This window comes from Pyxicephalus adspersus, chromosome 1 (genome assembly GCF_032062135.1).
Source record: "Pyxicephalus adspersus chromosome 1, UCB_Pads_2.0, whole genome shotgun sequence".
NCBI lineage: Eukaryota > Metazoa > Chordata > Amphibia > Anura > Pyxicephalidae > Pyxicephalus > Pyxicephalus adspersus.
The window spans coordinates 109,454,978-109,472,457 of NC_092858.1; the positions used below are offsets into that span (position 1 = coordinate 109,454,978).

Sequence of the window (17,480 nt, forward strand, 5' to 3'; positions counted from 1 at the left end):
GTTTTGTTAAAGAGGCACATTTCCCATTATCAACTCAAACAAACACTATGGTTACTTCGAATAAATGTCCTATTCAAGGCCACATATTTGGATATTTGGCATCATGTAATTCCATTTTACCTTGAAAAGGGCTTACAGGGCCTAGAATAATTGTTCTGCTGTATATTTGCAGCTCTTTATGGAGAACCCAGGCAAAGAGAGTAGTGGAAGGAAAGGGTGGGCCAGGCACTCCTTCCTTTTTCCAGGAAAAAAAAAAAAAATAAGACCTCTTTAAAGCTGTGTCCCCAGTTGCAGCGTGAAACCAGGTGGCTCAGGTGGAGAGGCTAAAAATGTTTTTATTGTCATACTGTGATGACCCTAATCACCTGAGAGGGAGAACCCTGAAGACTGCGTTTTCAAGTTGATGTGAATAATAATATGTGGGCAGAGCACCCTGAAATTGGAACAAGAGCCTAAGGTCTCTCTGCAGAGAGGGAGTGTGAAGCTAATCAATCACAATATATATGCGCGCGCGCACACAAAAACACACACGGCTTTATTTCAATTAATAATGACATGGTGGAATCTGTTGTGAGGTTGGATTTAAACAATTTAAACAACAATACATGTGTACGGTGTACAATTTATATATATATATATATATATATATATATATATATATATATATATATATATATATACACATATACAGTTGTGTTTAGAATATTAGCAATGTGTTTAAAAAGTGAGTAAAGCCCCAAATCCTTAAAACAGTTTTTTTTTCCCGCATATGAGTAAATGCGTAGGGACACTGCATGTTCTTTTCCAAATCAAATTATGATTACATCAAATATGTCTTTTTCCTTTACAGGAAGTGAAAGAAGAAAAAGGAGTTTTAGGCTGTTCAAAAACAATAGCAGTGTCTGCATTCTTCTTTACAAGCTCAAAAAATAATCTGTCTAAAATGAAATCACTGTACTAATATTTAGTTGTAAAACAGAGAACTTCTGCGCAACTTTTGGAAACTGAGAACATGTATTTCAGCCCAGGATGCCTGAACATATTCCGCATTTTTTCTGCATTTCTTGCTTTTGTCTGAGAAACAGCATTTTGATTTACCCCCACAAGTTTCCCATTGGATTAAGGTCCGGGAATTGGGCTGGCCGCTCATTAAATGTCAATCTTATCTGTCTGGAACCAAGACGTTGCTTGTTAACTTGTGTGTTTGGGGACATTGTCTTGTTGAAATACCCATTTCAAGGGCATTTCCTCTTAAAGAAGGCATTGGGCAACGTGACCTCTTCATGGTTTCTTGGTATGCAAGCTGTAACCTTTTCAGCACATGTCCTTTTTTCAAAGTTGGGACAATGCAGGGACTTTTTGTAGATTGCTTGGCTTTACATGAGCAATTCTAACTGTACTCTGAGGTAACTTTAGACCTTCTTTGATCTTCCTAGAGCTTATCGTTGTCTGAGTCGTTGTCATCTTGGCTATTCTTCTATCCATTTGATAGGTAGGTTTCCATTTTTTCCCCCATGTCTTTCAGGTTTTGGTTGCCACTTTAAAGCATTTGAGATCATTTTAGCTGGGCAGCCTATTATTTTCTGCATCTTCTTTATGTTTTTCCCTCTACAATCAACTTTTTAATCAAAGTATGCTGATCTTCTGAACAATGTCTGGAACAACTAATTTAGTCAAATTTTCAGAGACAAATGCACAGAATGAATGAGCTTAAGAATTCAGCTACACAATGGTATTATTTTGATAAGCCTAATATTCCATTTTCTTCAGTTTCTGTAAAGGCGTAACACAGATATGTGATCATGTTTTAATCTGGGTCATGTTTTAATCAAGTACTTGTGTAGGAATCTGCTGAGGGGTAATAGCCTCTATATCAATAAATCATTAATTTATTGATACAGAGGCTATTACCCCTCAGCAGATTCCTACACAAGTCCTTGATTGTAACACTTCTGTTCTGCATTTCCGACATACACTGACAAAGTAAGTCTACTTTTCTGAAATGTATTTGACCATCTGTCTAGGAACATCATTTATATTGGAAACCATTATCTTATGAGACTTAAACTATGATTACTGTTAAAATTTGGATCAACTGGAGTAAATACATATTTTTGTCAAAAAACATGATTGTCACCTATAGCGTTACACAGCAACCCTTTAACAATGTGGTTATTACATAGCTCTTTATTACAGCTGTAGAAACACTTGTTTTTTTTTAACCGCTTGCTTTAATACCAGTTCTATTTTTTGTTTATTCGTTCAACCTATATAATGTCTACCTTATCCCCTGAAGAAGCCCCCTAGGGCGAAACAAGACAAGGCACTTTTGTTTGTCAACTAAAATCACTGTACAGTTTAGAAGGACTATATATGGAATCATGTACCTCACAACTATGATGTTATTTTGTGCACTATTGTAAACTTTATCTTCTGTATTTATCTATACATATCTTCTTGCATAAAAAAGCCTTTTTCCTATTTCTTCAATTTCATTTCAGAAGAAAATATTTGGCCAGCTTTTGAAATACCTGCAAATTCCTATGCTGTAATTGTGGGGGGAAGGAAAGATGCAAATACTACATATTTGCATGAAAAACCTGTACCGCTTTTGAAGAGGAAAAATTTGGTGCAGTAAAATGGACAAAAGAGGATAAACTCATTGGTCATTGGTCTAGTTTTCAAAATGAGTTTTGTTGCATCCGACACCTTTGCATTTATATCTTGTTGTCTGGTTGTCTTTTGTTAGGCTTTCTGGGAAAGATATGAAGGATTTTATTACCATGATTCAAGATGAGATAGCCTAGTCCGGAAACAGTGACCACAGGCAAAATCTAATTAATCTTTTAACAATATTGGTTAGGAAAAGTATCCCCTCAACAAATTTGTCAGTGTGGTTTGGAAGGTATGTAAGGATTGTGGCCCCATTAAGGAAAGTGTATGATAAGTTTGGCATCATTATTTTGTAATTTTTTGTATTGCTTGTTGTTTTGTTTATGCTTTTTTGGCATATGACCTATGAGTTTGACATAAAAGCTTGATATTTTTATTTTTTCCATTAGGTATTTATTGTTAATATGTTTTTATGTGTTTGCAAGATTCCAATACAAGACAAAACAAAAATGGGTTCCCCAAAATTCCAAAGCTATTTCCTCGCTTTAGGACCGCATGAAAATGGCACAAAATAAAATTGAAAATAGAGGTGTGGTAACTTCCGCATTCGTGGTCTTCTTGAATCCATCAAAGATCTCAAAGTCACTGTCAAGGGATTTATGAAGGGCCTTTTGTCGGATTATGGCAATCTACACATGAAATTTGATAGAATTCACGCAGCACTGGGTCCCCCTAGAATTGAAGGCGTGCCCAGGGATGTTATAGTAAAACCTTATTTCTACTATACTACAGAAGCATTCATGAGAGGGGTCAGCCATTGACTGATTTCTCCATTGATGTATACCAGATACAAATCTTTGCCGATCTTTCACCGGCCACTATCAAGAAATGGAGATCCTTCAAGCCATTGCTTCACACTATCCTGACGAATAAGTATCGCTGGGCTCACCCTTTTCGATTATGCTTCCATTACCACAACAACTTTTATTCTTTATCCACATTTTCAGAGGGTGAATCTCCACTGAAATATCTGGGACTAACTTCTTCTAAACCCTAAAAACAAATCTCCAGCAGGTGGCGCCACACCCACATTTTTCCCATCTGGACTCAAACATCAAAGTCTTCCAAGTGAAGGAGAAAGAGCTCTTGAATCCTCACCTTTATATTACCTGATGCCTGGACCCTGCTTGTCCGTGGAACTGTTATCATATCCATTTATTTTGTTCGACTCATATTTAATTTTTGTTTTTTCTTCACTATCTTTGAACGCTGATTAATGCTGGATATAATATGAACTGGCTTCCAAATCTAAAAACCTACTGATTGGGTCATATATATGCAGATATGCAGTTATTTGTTTTATGTATCAATGCAATAGAGGATATGAGGATGTAAACATGACCTCCCTAGGCACAGGACAGGAGAAATTTTTGTGTACCTGGCTCCCTTTTTGCTTAGATTTCTATCTCTTCATTTTTTTTAATTTGTTCTTTTTGTCCTCAGGTGTATTTTTGCATTTCCTTGTGTACCATGGAGGCATTTTCCTTCCTTTTCTTTTTACTATACCCCTCCCCACCCAGTATTCCTTAGTGTGGCTCGGGGTGAATTTTATATACCAAAAGCGTTAACCCTGAGCCACATTCTGGGTAGCAAAAAAAAAAATCCTACCTGCGCCCAATGACGCCCCAGCGGCGTCATCAAGCGCTCCCCGGGGGTTCCTCGATGCGTGAAGTGTCGGTACACTGGGGAGGCATAGCCTGGCGGGAAATTTCAAAGCAGATTACATTGTAATCTGCTTTTAAATTATTGATCACAGTGAAATATTAATAATAAATGCAAAAGTATATTTGTTGCACCCAAAGATTGTTTATGAATATGTAAATAGATATGTATTTGTACATAGAGGTATATATATATATATATATATATATATATATATATATATATAGGTATGTGTGCGGGGATATATGTATATAGTACACTGTAGGATATCCTAACAGTTAGACTGTATCTAAGTAGCATGACACAATACAGGAATACAGTGCAGGAATGTTGGGGGTAAACATGAAACCTGTTTTATCTTTGTACTGGCCTCTGGCCCTCCTAGGGGGTCTCCAAGTGTAGGACTTCACAGAAGTAACAAACAGATGATAAAACAGATCACCAGTAGGGCCTTCAAGGGGCAATAAATCCATGTACCTGAGTAAACAGAAGATGGAGGCATAATTGAACAGATGGACTGGGTTGATGACCCAGCTGGACATTTCTAGACCCCTAAACATAGATTCCAGCTGGAGATTCATACAGCAAATTTAGTTGGGAAGTCCATCAAACTACATTAACCAATCCCAATCTAGTGGGGTGAGTGTCAACCAGTGGTCATCGTACAGAACACACCCACTAATCAATCCAAGAGCCCCAAGGATACCTAATAGGGATTAACTATTTAAAAATGGGAACTGAGAGATTTCAGCTCTCTTCTCTCTTGCTTGCTCCTTGTCTCCTGAGGGTCTCCTTAGGTAAGCTAAGTTATGGAGTCCTCTTCGGAAGGAAGCAGGCTCCTGATGTACCAATTAACCTTTTAGCAGGTAGCTATAAGATATTCCTGATTGTTTTGTTATGGGGGTCTATAGTATTACTGCATTACTTTGCTAGTTTGTAATTAATGTATGGTGTACTTACTAGAGTAAGTAAGTAAGTAAGTAGTTACTAGATTATTACAGGGGTTACTACTAATAACTTTATGTCCATGTGATATATATATATAATTGTTTGAAGTTCCTATGTTTAGATATCTGACAATATTGCTCTGTACTTTGTTTTCTTAATTAAACTGTTTGAGTGACTTGCTATATTTTGTGTATGAACCTTCTTTTATTGAATATCTGTATGCATTGATAAGGGATATAATTTCCATAATTATGCACATAAATATTACTAAAACAACAATATTAGTGCATCCAACAGCTTTGTCCAGTGTCATGATTTACAGTTTGTCCACTATCAGCCCTGACCTTGGCCTGACCTTTGCTTGAACTTTTCCTGACCTTAACTCATTTGAACACTTGTCTCTGATCTTGAACTTCCCTGACTACTTACTGGAGACTTGACCACATCCATGGCATCCAAAAGGCATCTTGCCAGCACAAAAGCTGTTTTTGAACAGCTAGAAAGCAGCGTTAGTGATTTGGAGTCACTTGTGGAATTGAGCGATAGTGATTCACCAGAAAACTTGTCATCAGTGACAGTGAAAGTGAACACAGTGAGGAATCTGAGTTTAAGGTCAGTAATGTACGCACTTGGTGCTCTATTGACTCTGGTGCAGTTTAGGGAGTGCCCTCAAGATTCCCATTTACTGGAGCACCAGGTGTGAAAATTGATGCTGAACGCGATGACCCCTTGGCATACCTGCAATTGTTTCTGACCGATAAGGTTATTGAAAAAATAGTTGCTGAGACAAATAGGTACCCTGCTCAACAACTAGCTGCTCCACCCCTGCGGTTTGCAAGAGGCAAAAAGTGGGAACCAGTGACCAAAGATGACATTTGGCTATTTCTGGGCTTAGTGATAGTTCAGGGAGTGGTGGGCAAACCCCTGCAGAAGTGACATTGGTCTACCAATAACATTTTTGCCACTCTATTTTTTGGCAGAGTCATGTCAGAGTACATATTTACCCAGATAATGAAATATTTACACTTCGCAAACAATTTGATGAAATTTGAGGAATTTGATGAAACTACTCATCCTGCGCCAAAACTCAAGAAAATTTAGGAAGTATCTCAAAGGATTCTTAAAAATTTCCAACAGACCTATGTGCCAGAAAGAGACATCAGCATAGGTGAAAGTCTAATGTCCTACAAGGGGAGGCTCAGCTGGGTGCAATAAAGAGAGCACGATATGGTGTGAAATCCTATATGCTGTGCGAATCGTCAACTGGCTACATTTGGAATTCAGTCCTATACAATGTAAAAGGGACAAAATACAGCAACTATTGAATGGCAACCTCTTCTGTTCCCTCACTTATTGAGCTATTGCTAAATCAGGGCTATTGTGCCACAGCCCACAATTTTTGTACTTCTCCTGAACTTTATGAGTTTCTTCTGCAGCACAAAACAGATGTGTATAGAACTGTTAGGACTAAGACGCGCAATATGCCATCAATCTTTGCAAAAAGAAAGCTGATGACAGGAGAAATGGTTGCCTTGCAGAAAGGCAAAATGATGGCCCTGCGGTGGCGTGACATGAAAGATGTGTGCCTAATGAGTACAGTTCCTAATGCCTTCACTGTTATGGTACGTACAAAAGGCGGGATAGAAATCATGAAGCTACAAGTAGTGACACAAGGATGTGCGTAGATTGTTGCTCAAAGAAAAGATGACAGTGGAAGGAAAATCCGAAAAGTAAACCAGGTTCTACTGTCCTGATTGCGACATTGTGCAGTCCCATGTTTCAAAATTTACCATACCTGGGATGTCTACTAGACTACTAATTTATCAATATTGCACCCTTGTTTGGACAAATTTCAGTGTTTTTTTTTTTTTGATAGAATGTTTAAATTAAATTTATTTTTATAATATTTCATTATTTTTCATAATTATTTCAAATTACTTATTATAGTATAATTTATAATATGGGTTTTAAACTTTATCATACCCGGGAGTTATACTTAAGAATTAAAGGCCTACAATATTAAACAACAAATTTCCATGCAAAACAATGTACCGCTTTTGACATAAAAATACTGACATAATTAGACCGCCAGGGAGGTTAATCTTCATGGCGACCGCTAAAGAAAAAAAAACGGGGTGTAACATTATCTTGAGAAATCTTTTTTTTTTTTTTTTTTTTTTAAATCTGAACATAAAAACTTAGGAGGGCAGATATTTTTGATAGTGGGATCACTAGGAGGCCAATACACATTTTTTAACGAAATGCTTAAAAAACTGGCCTACCATTTTGGGGGCCAATATTGATGGGAGATACAAATCTAGCTCTAGATCAGTTACTAGATAAGTCTTCTTCTCCAACCTCTAAACACCCACCCAAACAGAGTTTGAAAATAGCCGATATACATCAGTTCGATCCAGTGGATGCATGGAGGGAAAAGAACCCCTTGGTAAGAGACTATACTCACTTCTCAGCACCTCACAAATGGTAGGATTGACCATGCTTTTCTACAATTCCCATGTATTCCAATCAAACCACTGCACATATCCTCACTACTCCTTGGTCAGACCATGATACTGTGATGGTCAAACTAACTGGCATAGGTGAAAAGAACCTACGTCCACATTGGAGAATCAATGATTTACTACTAAGTGACATCCCCTTCAACACGACTAGTAGAAATGATCTTGATGACTTTTTTCGACATAATGACCCAGGGAATACATTTCCAGTGGCCAATTGGGAAGCCCATTAGGCCACTATTTAAGGATACATAATTTCTTTTTCCACTAAAATAAAAAAACAATCAGTTCAACTTTTTACCCAGAAGCAAACGGCTTTATCCTTACTCCAATCACAACAGAAACAGAATTCGCATTTAGACTTAAGACCACAAATAAAACAATTTATTTAGAGAGATAAAGAGTGGGTCTACAGAACACAAATGAGGATTCTATGCGGACGATGTCCTCATGTGTATTTCCTCCCCTCTGGTCACTCTCCCGAATCTCTTGAAATAACTGAAATTTTTCTCAGGGTCAGGTCTGAGTAAATCACTAGCTCAAAATTTTTGTTATCCCATCTTTAAAAAAACCTGTGATTTTACCTGGTGTCTTTACCTAGCAAACTCAAGCAAACATTCCTCCTCTCCTAAAGGAGCTTAATATGTATGTCTCCCCCCCTTGGTTTAGACGGATAGCTGTCCTAAAAATGAACAATCTTCCCAGCTGCTTTATCTGTTCTGTACATTGCCTTGTACCAAAAAGATTTTACGAATTATTATATATTGCTCAAATTTGTCTGGAAAAACAAACCACATAGGATCAATGCATCCACCCTGTACACACCAAAATCCATGTGAGGCTTCAGGGTCCCTTATCTCTCGCTATACCATCAGGCCACACAGATAGCAGCTTCAGGTCAGACTACCATGCTGGACTCTAGACAGTGCACAGGTATAAGCCTGCCATTCTCTGCCCATCGCTTTCCTTCCTTGCCAAAAAAAGAACCGAGTCCTCCATTCTCTCAATCCCCCCCAGGGCCCCTTTTGGGCAATCCAGAGTTTCCTCCTGGATGTGATCATTCAGAATTTAAATGGTGGACGAATTGGTGATTTGTTAAATAGCAAAACGATCATCGGTTTCCCAACCCTAAAAGATAAACACTCAATCATCTGACGTTTTCCATTACATTCAATTGAGATGACACCACCACTACAGTAAACTGCATTTGAAAGGTCTTGCTGCTCCTTCTCTGAGAAAAAGGGTGGAATTTCAAATGTATACCTTAGACCAGGGGTGTCAAACTCTGGCCCCGGGGGCCAAATCGGCCCCCATCCTTTTTTTTTGGCCTCCAAAGGAATCCTAAATATGAACTGCAGCTGGCCCGTGTATTGTGTATTTGAGTTTGACACCCCTGCCTTAGACTGGATTCCCAGAAAAAAAATGTATATGAAACAATGGGAAACTGAATTGCAGATGGAGTGGGGGACCCAGGAACGTCAGGATACTGTGGACTCTCTCTTCTATTTTACTAAAGGCTTATTAAAGCAAACTACAAAGGTTTGATGAGATGGTGCCAATAAGATTGCACAAACTCAACCCAAAATTTTCTTCACTGTTTTAGAGGCTGCAGTTAAATGGGCACACTACTTCATACTTGGTGGAGCTGCCCCCGAGTCACGAGATTTTGGATTAGATCCTACAATTTGATTTTCTCGATACTGCATGTTAATCTAACTAAATGCATTGACAGTGCTTTATTTTCTAAACTAGACAATTTGATTCCAAAATCCTTAGCTTGGTTGATTTCCTATTTTCTATTAGCAGCTCATATATCAAAAGTGTGCTATTGGAAAGCAAGCAGCAGTCTGTGTCCATGCATCCATCTCCTACACAGGGTAGTACACAGGGGGCCCTGGGAGCTGTTACTAAACTCAATTTCAGCCCCCTAAACATAAGTTGCCTGATAGGGGGTCACAACCAAAAAATCCCAATAACAATCAGGAATATTTTCACATTAAGGAGGTCTTGAGTTTCAATGATAGGGACCCCTGGCGGCCACTTCTATGACAATGAGCATTAGTCAATTCTGTTAACTCTATGCTATGGCTCCCCAAATATATACTTGCTCAGTCACAAAACTTCAAGGCTGCATTCAGATTGTTAACAACTGGCCCTTACCTTCTATGAACACCTATTTCTCTGGAACAGAGGGTCGTTGGCTACTCGAAATGTGGGCACCAGTAAGAAACTCCTTCCCCTCCCCAACCATTAAAATGTTTTACCCATAATATCATGCTACCCCTGTCACACATAGCTATCCCCTAAATCTCTATGAACCCCAATTTCTCTGTAAGAAAAGGAAAATGTAACTGCAAGTGCAGGACTCTTGTAGATAACTCCCCCTAACATTACACTGGTACGATGCCATCACAAGATATGAAAAACTATACCTGTCATACCATTTTACCCTGTTACACATATCTGGCCACTTACATTCTGTGAACCCTAATTTCTCAGGAACGGCGAGCTGTAGAGACCAGAAGATGAAGTAAGAACTTGAACCTCTTGGCCATCTGTGACATAAATTGCATTTCTCTGGAAGTATTGATAGCAGAGATTTTGGGGTACAAAGAATAAAGGTTAGCAGCCCCCTATAACTGACAGGACACATTGTATGGTGTAGTTTCTGCTTTTTGGTGCAAGAATGGTGAGCGGGGGGGCATTAGCAAAGTCTAAGTATAGAATATCAACTGCTACTCTACTGTCTACTTAGAGAGAGTAAATTTGTTTGACAACTTTTTTTTTTTTTTTTGAATCCATGCCATTACTTATAATATTATTTTCCTGCAAAAAGTCAAAGTCCTAGCACAAACTCAATGGGGTTTTTTTTTTTTTATCAAACTCTCAAGTATCATAAATAAGTTATACCCATGTACTATATGGTATTGTTTTACAGGTTTACTGTTAAAAAAAAATCTTTACATACATACATCTTTTATACTGCAGATAAATTGAATTAGTATGATCCTGATTTCATATCTGTAATTACATATCCATAGTTAACACATCAGAAACCCTCTTTTCCTCTTTAAGACCATCTATAGATGTTTATTGCATATTTTACCAACTACCTCCCATTCAAACAATCCAATATCACTATTATCCCGTATTACACACACTAAGCTCAATACATGCATACATCTTTTCAACGTAGGTGTCCCACCTGTAGACAGGGATTTCCAGGGGACCAAGCGCCACCGATAGTGGTGCCCCGGCGCATATACAGGCAATCTAGCCTGTGGTTGGCCGGTGTTTTTTCCTCCGTATGATCAACCCTCATGGGTGGATCACCTTCTGTGCACAGAAGCTGCCGATCTTTACAGGTCGGCTGTTTCCTAACACAGAATCAGAGTGCCTGTGCCGTCATGGGGAACCCCCTCTATCCCTGATGAGTCATGAGGGGTGGGGGCACACACGTGCTGCGTGCCCGTCAACAAACTGCCTATATCAGACGGGCTCAGACACACAAACAGCCTTCCAACTGCACTCTGTCTCATGTAGGAACTGCGACACCAGTCAGATCAACTTCTGGTACTACCTTTCCTGGATCCTGAACACACATCTTTCGGGTAGGTACCTACAAAATACTTCTTATAATCTCCTGACAAATATCTAACACTACACTAGGTTGTTGTTCTTCTCCCTAACCATATACAGTGAGGGAAAGAAGTATTTGATCCCCTGCTGATTTTGTACGTTTGCCCTCTCACAAAGAAATGATCTGTCTATAATTGTAATGGTAGGTTTATTGTAGCTGTGAGAGACAGAATAACAACAAAAGAACCCTCAAAAACCCAGTGCTCAAAAGTCAGAGCTTGATGTGCTTTGTAATGAGTGAAATAAGTATTTGATCCCCTAACAACCAGTCTGGAGACCAGGGCTGTGAAGTCGGAGTCAGGGACAATTTTGGGTACCTGGAGTCGGAGTCGATAAAAATGTGCTGACTCCGACTCCTGATAAATTTAAATTATAGAGTAAGGCCAAATAGAGTAAGATTTGGAAGTTTAAATCCACTGGTTCCAGAGTTATCATTTCAATGTTCAGTTTTTCAAATGACCCTGAAACTTGATTTTTTGTTTGCACTTGAAAAGGAAGGTCCTCCCACTGTTTGTAATGTGGGGCTTATTATGCTCCTTCATTTGAACTGACTGGGAAATAGAGACTTTTCCTTGGAGGTTTTCAAGTTTATTGGTTCCTGCAGTTTGGGTAGTAGGCCTTGGTCTGGCTAGACTCTATGACAAGTTAGCTCTTTTGGTTTCATAAGATTTTTTTAGCCTATTTGACCAAATAATGTGCTACTGCCCATCTGGGACAGCTGTTTCAATCTATGTATCATAAATATATGGTGGTTTATAAATTTCTGCTCTACCAGAGCTCCACTTGGTTTCTCAACTTAGACCTAATAGGCTTTGATAGTGTCTGCCTAAAGAAGGTAATTAGACAATGCAACAAAAACACATGCTGTTCGATTAATGGTCCATGTTATGTAATCCCCCACTGAGCAGAGATCACTATCTGCCCAAACTAACACCATAGCCATATTTAGGGCTGTAGACAACTGGGTGTACACAGCATTGCCTGCTTACAGTCATGCTAAAAGGCAGGACTAAATACTGCAATTCCAATTATATGGTTGTTATATTGTTTGTTTGTTATGTTATATCCTGTCTACAAGTTGTTACTCCAGAGAATATTCATGTATACAGCCAACAATTGCAACATAAGGGGCAATGGGGGATAAATGTCCACGTCTCAGTATACATTTGTAACACAAAATGTGCAGGGGCTGAACTCCCCACACAAACGTATGAAAATCATTAACCATTATGCAGCCATAAAGACCCATATTTGTTTACAACTTTCACTTAACTCTTACCCAAGGTATTTTCATAAATGTTATTCTCAAGTTTTACACCCAAATTTCCAGGAAAAAAAGAGGGTGGTCCTAATAGCTTTACATAAAGAGGTCCCTTTTCAGGAAATAGCTGACCCAACTGATAAATACCTAATTCTACAATGTCAAATTATTGACACTAAAGTGAGGGTTTTGTCATACTATGCACCCAATCCACACCAGATTCACTTTCTGAAACACTATTTTCTTGATGGTTTCTTAACATGCTAAAGGTACTTTTTTTATAATGGTGGACTCCAACCTCATACCAGATCCAAACCTAGATACGTCAAATCTACAAAAGAGAAATGTTCACAACCTCATGTCATTCTTAGATTTTCTAACGCACCACAATCTGATTGAGGGTGAAGGGTACTTAATTCCACTATGAAAGATTACACATATTATTCGGCTTTCCATGATTGCTTTACCCGTATTGATCAATTGTTTGTTTTGTAAAGCTTCCTTTCACAGATAGTAAAATCAAAAATACTCTCCACATCATGTTCAAACCACTCTCCACTATTTATTGTAAATCATTAGCACCTATATCCAAGGAGTTTTATTGGCACCTTAATGATGCTTTGTTGATGGGGGAAACTGATCTAGAACAATATTTTGAGCTCAATAGCCAATCTATGGTTTCCCCTGTCAAACTTTGGGATGCACACAAAGCTACAATTAGAGATACCCTGATTCAAACTGCCTCAAGCCACAAAAAGAAAAGCCCAGAAAATTGCTGATCTGAAAGCCACTCTAGAATGACTCGAGGGGCAATGGTAACAGAACATCTCAATTTGCATTTGTAAACAGGTACAACAAACTAAAGTTGAAACAAATCTTCTGTTATGCTAGGTACACACATGCAATAATTGGCGTTAGAAAACGAACGACTAACTACAGATCAACGAATATGCACGATTATTTTGAATGATCATATTGTGCACAATTCTGTAACGATACGATCGTTCAAATATAATCCACCAATAATGTACACAAGCTAGATACGATCGTTTGGATGATGCGGGAAGTGATATGTAAAGGAGAAAGTGTACTGCAGAACAATCCACGAACACTGACCGTACACACAATAGATTGCGAACAATTGTCGCCCAATCAGATCCCCCGGGACGGTTGTTCGTTTCCAGCGACAATCCTCGTTCATCGGCGTTGTTGTGCACTTTTTTTGTTAGCGATTATCGGACGAATGTTCGTTAGCTGTTCATTTCCAATGATAATTATTGCATCGGATGCCACTAGGAAGGTTATTAGTCTTATTCAAATGGTACAAGAAAGGGAGTTGCCGAGTATGCTCCTGGCTCTGGATATCCATAACATTTTTGATTCCCTGTCCTGGGATTATTTAATGTATTGGCATAAATACCAGGTTTGGTAATCAATGAGGGAAAATCGATAGCTTTAGATTTAAATATTATCTAATGAGACACATATTTCCTTACAAACTTCTGTTTCCAATTGGCATCCTGGCATTTAGAGTATCTGGGAATACATGTGTCTCAAACACCTGAATCTTTATTCGCTTCAAACTATGCACCAATATTTAGACAATTAAAAGTACTGATAACTAAATGGAGCACCCACCTGATTTCGTAGTTGGGAAGTGTGAACTCAGTAAAAATGACAATTCTAACCAAACTATTGTACTATTTCCAAACCCTCCCAATGCCATTACCTACTGCAGTTCTACATTCCCTCCATAAAGCAATATTTTTTATTTATATGGGCCAATAAAAAAAAAGGAGTATATCGCATAAAACCATGTTTGCACACACAAAAAAGGGTGGATTGGGAGTTTCCAATATATTTAAATACTATCAGGCTGCACAAATTGCTGCCATCACAAATCAATATGCAGGTAATGCACTCCCACTTTGGGTTCAACTAGAATCTTAACTGGCATAGTCCATACAGAATATCTATATTCTACAAGCACATCTGGATGCACTGTTTAATTAGGCAGCTAAGTGGCAAATGTCATTTATTATTGATAAATGTAAATTTCTGCACTTGGGGGCCAACAACATGCATGCTTCATACTGTACAGGGGAATGCATTTGGGGGGTTAAAAATATAACTAGATCTGGGTGTTTTGGTAGATCTTTGACTTAATACGAACATGAAATGACTGTATTCTGCCTTGAGACATTTGAGGGGTGGAACGTTCACCCTATATAAATAGTCCATATAAAGAAATCACTTTTTAATTATTAACTTTAAGGTCATTACAAAGGACAAGGGGCACTTCATTTGCATAATGAAGGAATTTCTCACTGTAAGGTCTGTAAAGAATTTTAAAGTAAAGACAAAAGAGACTGTTGATCAAGGGAACATCCGAATAACCTCACAAGATCCGCAACAATTTTTTTTTTTTTTGTTGGAGCAAACTGAACTAGGGTTTATAAGGGTTTTTTGCCTTCCAATGCATCAACTAAGTCTATTGAGTTTTTATCTGGGATATGTTTATTTCACTGGTGGCTGAACTTGATGAAGTTAGATCTTTTTTCAACCTACGTAACTATGTAATGGAGTTAAAGTCCAATTACATTTTTTAAAATAATAAAAGATTGTAATTCGACCGAGTGCAGAAATCCTAAAGCAGAGCTATGGTTTTCAAATAAACACTGCAAGCAGGCAGACAGGACATCGCTTGTCCCTTTTGCAATTTAAAATACTTACCTGGAACATGGTCAAGTACACAACCATGATGGCAGCAGTCTAACAGAGCTCCTTAGCTTTGTGGTATTGTTTAGTTTTTATCCCCTTTCTAAATCTTCAGGGAAAAATTGCCTACAGGACCCATTGCCACTCCAAGGGTGCTGCCTTATATGGCTTGCTGAACTTATTCTCAACCCAGTGATCAGATCCACCAGAGCTGCCTGCCTTCATGATGGTGCCTACAGGGAGGATTACAACAAGGACTCTTTACTGTTCCCTCCTGAATCAGTAGGTGGCTCTGAAGACCCATCACGTACGCTCACTTTATCAGTCTTATACCTTCTAACAGACATAGGGCTTTTCTGCATCACTATAAGAAACATGAGGCCCCCAAGACCTTTATTGATGACCCCACAGGACAAGGGTATTGGCCACAGGTGGCCTTTCCTTTTTGGCCGGATTGCTAGTAGAAGACAACAACCACTGTACACCCCATGAAATTTGTTATTTATGTTCCACTTTACACATACCACTGATTGATCTGCCAGACTGGCACAAAGTATTCTAGGTTTTCCACTTGTGGTTCTGCAAACCAGGCGGCTTCCTTATCCCCTACAATCAGGGATTCATAGTCTGCTGGTCATTATGGTGGAAGCAAGTTTAGAAAAGATAATTTCTCCTGATGTATAGAAGGATATCATCACTTACCAGGATATGGCCTACTGGGGCTGCCCACTCCCTATCCTACTTAACCCAAAGATATGGGTGGCTTGAGATTTTCTTAATTTTGCTCTTTACTATGAAGCTGGATGCAATAATTATTGGATGGAATGGGTTTGGAGGCTTACGAGAGTTGTGTGCTCTTGATATGGTCACCTTGGATCCATCCATTGTCAACCCTCTCAACTGCATCGCTTACCACATTTTATAAAGGTGGCAAACACCCTAAAGATAGCCTCCGGGTCTCCTGACATCTTTAGTAATATAGGCTTCCGTCAGGCCTAAAGAGATCCTTTCCTCCGGACTGGAGAAGCAATCTCCACTCAGAGTGATGGACTTTTTGGCATATGGCGCTTTAACAGGCTTTCCTGATAGCGATTATGACTTATTAGCTCCCCCCACTACGGAGTAAAACCCTATCAGGTATAGAATCTCCTACATTTACTCTTTGCTTATTGACATATTATGTTTGAACCCTCTTCACTTCAGAGGTGATTGGCATGCTACTCTACAGGAGACTTTTACCAACGAACAATAGCAATAGGGGGTTCTGGAAGATCATAAACTTAACAGCATGCAATGCCAATCTGCAATATCTAAAGCTAGTAAAGTACTTTCTTGTATTAAAAGAGGAATAGACTGCAGAGATGGAGACATAATCCTGCCCCTGTACAAAACATTGGTCAGACAACATCTGGAATATGCAGTCCAGTTTTGGCCACCAGTTCACAAAAAGAACATTAATAAAAGGAATGGAGGAGCTCAGCTACCAGGAGAAATTAGCTGAACTGAATCTATTCTCCCTTGAGAAGAGAGGTTTAGGGGGTATATGATACCCTGTATTAATAGATAAACGGTCCATATAGAGAACTCTCTTTCCCATTATTCACTTTGAGATCATTACAAGGAACAAGAGGGCACTCTTTGCGCCTGGAGGAAATGAAGTTTTAAGCTCCGGATAAGGAAGGCATTCTTCACTGTAGGGTCTGTGAAAATGTGGAATCGGCTCCCTCAGGAAGTAGTTTGAGAAACTACTATAGATTGCTTTAAGAAAAAGCTGGATGTTTTTCTAGAAGCACAAAATATTACTGGGTATTAAGGCTTTAAAGTAAGAATACCAGTGACTGTTAATCCAGGGAACATCCGATTGCCTTTACTTATTTATTTGATGGAGGAACCCTGAACCATTCTGACCTGACTAGCAAATTCATGACTAGATGAGTTATGTTTTGATAATCAGATGCCTACAAACAACTTAAGTTTTGGGTGCACCAACTTTCTTTTTCTCCCTCTGAAGTCAGCTATTATTTGGGCCCCCATTTTTTCTCCACCACACCCTAAATCAA

At 38.7% G+C, this 17,480-nt stretch overlaps 1 protein-coding gene across 3 annotated transcripts in view; it reads right to left on the bottom strand.

Annotated features, from left to right (window-relative positions):
- Nucleotides 1-17,480, bottom strand: part of STRIP1 (striatin interacting protein 1) — a 108,827-nt gene that overhangs the window by 21,029 nt on the left and 70,318 nt on the right. The window lies entirely within an intron of this gene.